General features: G+C 45.6%; 2 pseudogenes; both read right to left on the bottom strand.

Annotated features, from left to right (window-relative positions):
• Window positions 1-304: 304 nt before the first annotated feature.
• On the bottom strand, window positions 305-1,300 carry LOC136751873 (interferon-induced very large GTPase 1-like; annotated as a pseudogene).
• Window positions 1,301-2,324: 1,024 nt separating this feature from the next.
• LOC136751872 (interferon-induced very large GTPase 1-like) lies at window positions 2,325-3,184 on the bottom strand (annotated as a pseudogene).
• Between the last annotated feature and the right edge of the window lie 1,771 nt (window positions 3,185-4,955).

Here is a 4,955-nt window from a genome sequence, read left to right as displayed (position 1 = left end):
AACAGGGTCCGGAGGCGGCCACCGGGCAGACGCAGGATCCGGAGGCGGCCACCGGGCAGAGGCAGGGTCTGGAGGCGGCCACCGGGCAGAGGCAGGGTCCGGATCAGGCGGAGGATGTGCTGGACACTCTGGAGGCGGCGCCACTGGAGGTGGCATAGGCACAGGAGGCGGCACCGGGGGAGGCGGAGCCGTAGAAGCCTCAGGAGGCAGAGCTGTAGAAGCCTCAGGAGGCAGAGCTGTAGAAGCCTCAGGAGGCAGAGCCGTGGTAGGCGGAGCCGTAGATGCCTCGGGAGGCATGGAAGCCTCAGGAGGCGGAGCCATGGAAGGACCACTGGACACTCGGGCATCGGCGGCGACCGCTGGACACTCGGGCAGGGCGGCGTCCACTGCTGGACCGCCGCCGAACCAGAGGTCCCAATCCCGGTTCCGATCCCGGCCGCCGCCGCCGCCGAATCAGCTGGTCCCGATCCCGGTTCCGATCCCGGTTCCGATCCCGGATGCCGCCAAACCAGCTGGTCACAACCTTGGTCCCGATCCCGGCCACCGCCGCCGAACCAGAGGTCCCGATCACGTTCCCGATCCCGGCCGCCGCCGCCGAACCAGAGGTCCCGATCCTGATCCCGGGAGCCTGTCCGACAATCCTGCGATCCAGCACTGCACTTGGGTCCCCTGTTCCCCAGCTCCCCGAGGGAAACGTGACACCTCCATCTAATACTGCTCACTCGAATTAATCTGTTTTTGACATTTTGACTGTTTTGCACAGCCTTGGAGTTTTTTTTTCCATTTCTAAGCTATTTATTGCCTTTTCTTTGGCGATTCTCTTCCATGCATTGGGAATCTTCCCTTCTCCTTGGAAAGTTCTGGAATAATGTTTCTCCAGGTCCTTCTGGAATCGGCACACAAACCATTTCCAGTAGGGCTGTTCAGAGCTGTCAGGGGTGATGCTTGGACCAGCTTCTCTGTAGGTTTTATAAGGAACTTCTCTTTTATCAGATAACACTATTGAACAGTCACTAGCAACTGAAGAAGTACAAACATCTATAATAAGATTTTCTGTGTTATACCATTTCCTGCCAGTAACTCCTTCAGAGTGATGGAAGGGGACGCTGTGATCCCCATCATGTCTTTCCACAGTGTTGGTACAGATGGCTTTACAGAAGGGGCACTACACCCAGCATTCACACAGCTGCCTGAACAGAATCTCATCAGGCTTCTCCCTGAACCTCCCCATGTCCACTGAGTAGATGCTACTGAAAGCCTTGTTTAAATCCTCAATTATGTTTTTCAGAGCCCTGGTCATTGCTTCCTGCAGGAAGTTTAAGTCTTTGATGTCCTAGTACTAGACACCTTCCAGGTCGTTTTCTGTGAATTTCAGCTCATCTGTGAGCTGGCAGAAAATGTCTTCAGCCACTTGTCTGCATCACTATTTGTATCACTCACTAAATCAGTGGATGTTGAAATTGCCTCAGAAACACAGCACTCCTTCAGTTCCAGGTTGAGTTTGAAGATGTTGAGGAATCTAGAATCCTTCTTCTTGAAGAAGCTCTCTAGATTGGGTATAATCATACTGAGCCAGCTGGAGTTCTTCTCTTTGACGAAGTACTCACTGACACATTGGCTGATAAATTCCTCAAATAATTTTTTGGGTTTATTAATGTACATAATAAACTTATCGAAGTCCTCCTCTTCTGCCAGCTGCAACATAATGTGTTTCTCCAGGTTAGACCTGTTCCCATTGAATGCTGGGAATGTGGCCCTCATTTCTCCAGCTGCTTCGATGGCAGTTTTGTCATAGAATAGACAGCCTGCAGAATTGAGGGCTTCAGTTTGCTGCAGATGAAATCAGCAAACACAGCTGTGGAAGTGGCTCCTTGACAGAATCTCCTGAAGATGCTGTAATAGTCTTCCTTCTTACTGCTCAGGTATATCAGCGGGTCATTGACTTCCCTAAGGGCCCTGTGAAGCTCAGTGAACCTCTTCACTGCAAAGTCACCCACATACAGGGACAGATCCACTCATTTGTCACAACGTAATTTGTGAGCACAAATCTTTTGATGTTCAACTCAAATGCTTTGACTCTTTTTTAATGTTACCTATAATTTATTGTAAGTAACTGTTATTGTAACCCATCTTAGCTACTTGTTTCTGATTAATGTATGTCTCTGTCTCTGGCTATGTCCTGTGTTAAGGTTCTGATTGAATCATGAGCCTCAGGCTTTAAGATGTAACTGATCAAACCAGCTGGATACTTAACTCTCTTTGGTGTCACATAGGAAGAATAGTCTCCCCTAAGGCAGATCTGTGTGTAGAGATGGTGTTCCTTATTATAATTCTTCATGAAACAAAGCCAGAATGTGCATCACATCCTCCTCAATGTTTATGTCTTTAATAGGAGGTGTGTATGATGTCAGATCTGAAACTCACCGCACCCACAGCACATCAAATTCTCCTCTACATTTTCTTTCATCTTTAGCTTTGCTTCTCATTTGCTTTGAAAGCTCTTTGCTCCTGTTGAACAGTTCATTCTCATATTGAGTTTTATCGTCCAGCTTCTTACATTTCACTCTCAGCTGAATCACTTGATCAAATTTCCTTTTAGTCCCTTCAATCAGATCATTCTGCAGGATATTGATATTCTGCTCAGTTCTTCTTCTCCACTGAACCAGTAACTCCTTGTCTTCGTCTTCAGTGAAGTATTGCTTAATCTCTCGTCTGACACTCTCATAAGTCTCTCTCATCTCCCTCATCAGATACTGTCTGTCCACAGATTTCAGTTCTCCATTCTCAATGCTGTTGTGCAGCTAGTTTTCAGTAGCCAGCATGACACTCCTGAGTTTCCAGGTCCAGTTCCTATACATGCTCTCCAGTTTCCTGTATGCTGAAATCTACAGGGTGTTCTTGAAGCTGAAGACAAAGTTTCATTCAGGAGTGCATTACATTGATCCTGACTACGGACACAGACCTTCAGAGCTTTTTGCTGTGCTGCAACAGAGAGAATCATCTGTTTGAGCTCCTGAATATTCTCATTGTAGCATGGGTTAGGAGGGGTCATTGGTGGGTTACCTTCCCACAGCTGAGCAAACTACTGAATGTTCTTCTGGCACCAGTCATGCCACAGCTTACCCTGACAGGGCAGAGACTGCTGCTTGATTTTGGAAATTTCCACGGTCTTCAACAGCTGCATCACCTTCAGTGCACAGGCTTTCCCTCCCTGGCAGTCATCACTGTCTTCATCCACTCTGAACCCACAGCAGCTCACAGTGCCTGAGCTTTCCTGAAGGTTGAAGGAGTGTGTTGATGTAATTAGACATTGTTTAATTTAATTTATCAGCTCCTCAGTCAGCTCAGCCTGATTCCTGCTTTTCAGTCCAATTTTATTGTTTCCAGATACTCCAGTTAGAGCTGACTCTTTTTCAGCAAGCAAACAGATCTTGCCTTTGGGATCAAGATTAAAGTCTGTTAGGAGAACAACATTGACTGCAGCAGCTTCAACTAGAAAGCCGTTCCCTTCTCCTGTGTAGGCAGTCCCACATCTTCAGCCTTTCTCTCATGTCCTGTCCAATCCAGCTCATGTCCTCCTCTGGGTAGGTCTGACAAATCCTTGAAAAGAACAGATACTTTGTGTAACATTAACAGTGAAGCCACATCACAGACAACAGCCACAAAGAACATTGAGGACCCTGACCACTGCTGTGAATTCACTGTACTCTGTCGCTGTTTACAGCCACACTTCAATATTCCTCTCTCATTACCTCAGCAGCTCCTTCAGGACTTTCACAATCTGAATGGGGGCAGGTAGAGAGGAGAACATTAGGAAAAGAAAGAAAAGAAAGACAGTCTAAACACTCCCAATTCTGAACACAGGACTGTAGATGTATAGCACAGTTTCACACTTACTGCACTTCACTTTGTGTCTTATGCATCAAAAGAAAATATGTTAATATCTTAATAAAATTTGCAGCAATACACCAATTTGAATATGTATTGACCGATTTCAAAAAGTGGGGAGGACATGTTCCCCTCGTCCCACCCCCACCCCCTTAATTCACGACCTGGATATATTATCAGCTCCAGATATTTGAGGTAGTTCTCAGAGAGTAAAGAACAGTACGTTCTGCAAATTTGTCATAATTGAAAAGACATTCAAACTTCTTATGAGATCATTTTGTAAGCATAGGTTAATATAATTACGTTTTATTCCTTTCTGTTCTGGATTTTACCCATTATTATATTATATACTGTTATATTTAATGAAAGAAATAGAATTGTATTTAAAAAAACTGTCAATCAATGTATACTGGTGCCATGTGCTCAGTGATCTAAAATATATAGCCTGTAACTGGTAACATAGGATTTTTTATTTGTGATAAAAGGTCTATGTGATTTGTGATTGTTTATGTTTTTAGAAAATAAAGTGCATTTTAACACATTCCCTTGAGAGCCCCTTTTAACAACTGCAGTTTATTAGGGGAGTGGCAGGTCTAATTGCCCAATTCGACCAGGTGTATGAATATTGTCAAACAAAGGAGAGTGAGAGAGCTACCTGGTCGAATGATGATCGATAGTGGAGAGCATGAGTGCTGAATAGCATTGCCGTCGCTAGATCTCTTAGTAATAGGTAATAGCCCCGGATCTTTTGACCCCCCCCCTCGTACCGGAGAATTCACCGTCAGCAAAACCCCCCCAGCTCGTACCGGAGAAATCACTGTCAGCACCCCCACCCCTCCGTACCGGAGAAATCACTGTCAGCCCCAGGTCGGACAGGCGACGCCCCTGCTGAATAGTCCTTGTGGTAAGACATGTCAGTTTACTTTAAACTTCAAAACTAACAAATGTGATGAGATCGGTTGGGAGTGTATGGCAAGCCGTTTTGACATTTAATCCATAATTGCTGATATCAATAATTAAACAGCTGATATCAGCAATTTATGGCATGCCATTTTGACATTTAATCC

This window comes from Amia ocellicauda, chromosome 6 (assembly GCF_036373705.1).
Source record: "Amia ocellicauda isolate fAmiCal2 chromosome 6, fAmiCal2.hap1, whole genome shotgun sequence".
NCBI lineage: Eukaryota > Metazoa > Chordata > Actinopteri > Amiiformes > Amiidae > Amia > Amia ocellicauda.
The sequence above is the reverse complement of the archived record's forward strand: the minus strand, read 5'-3'. Positions and strand labels throughout refer to the sequence as shown.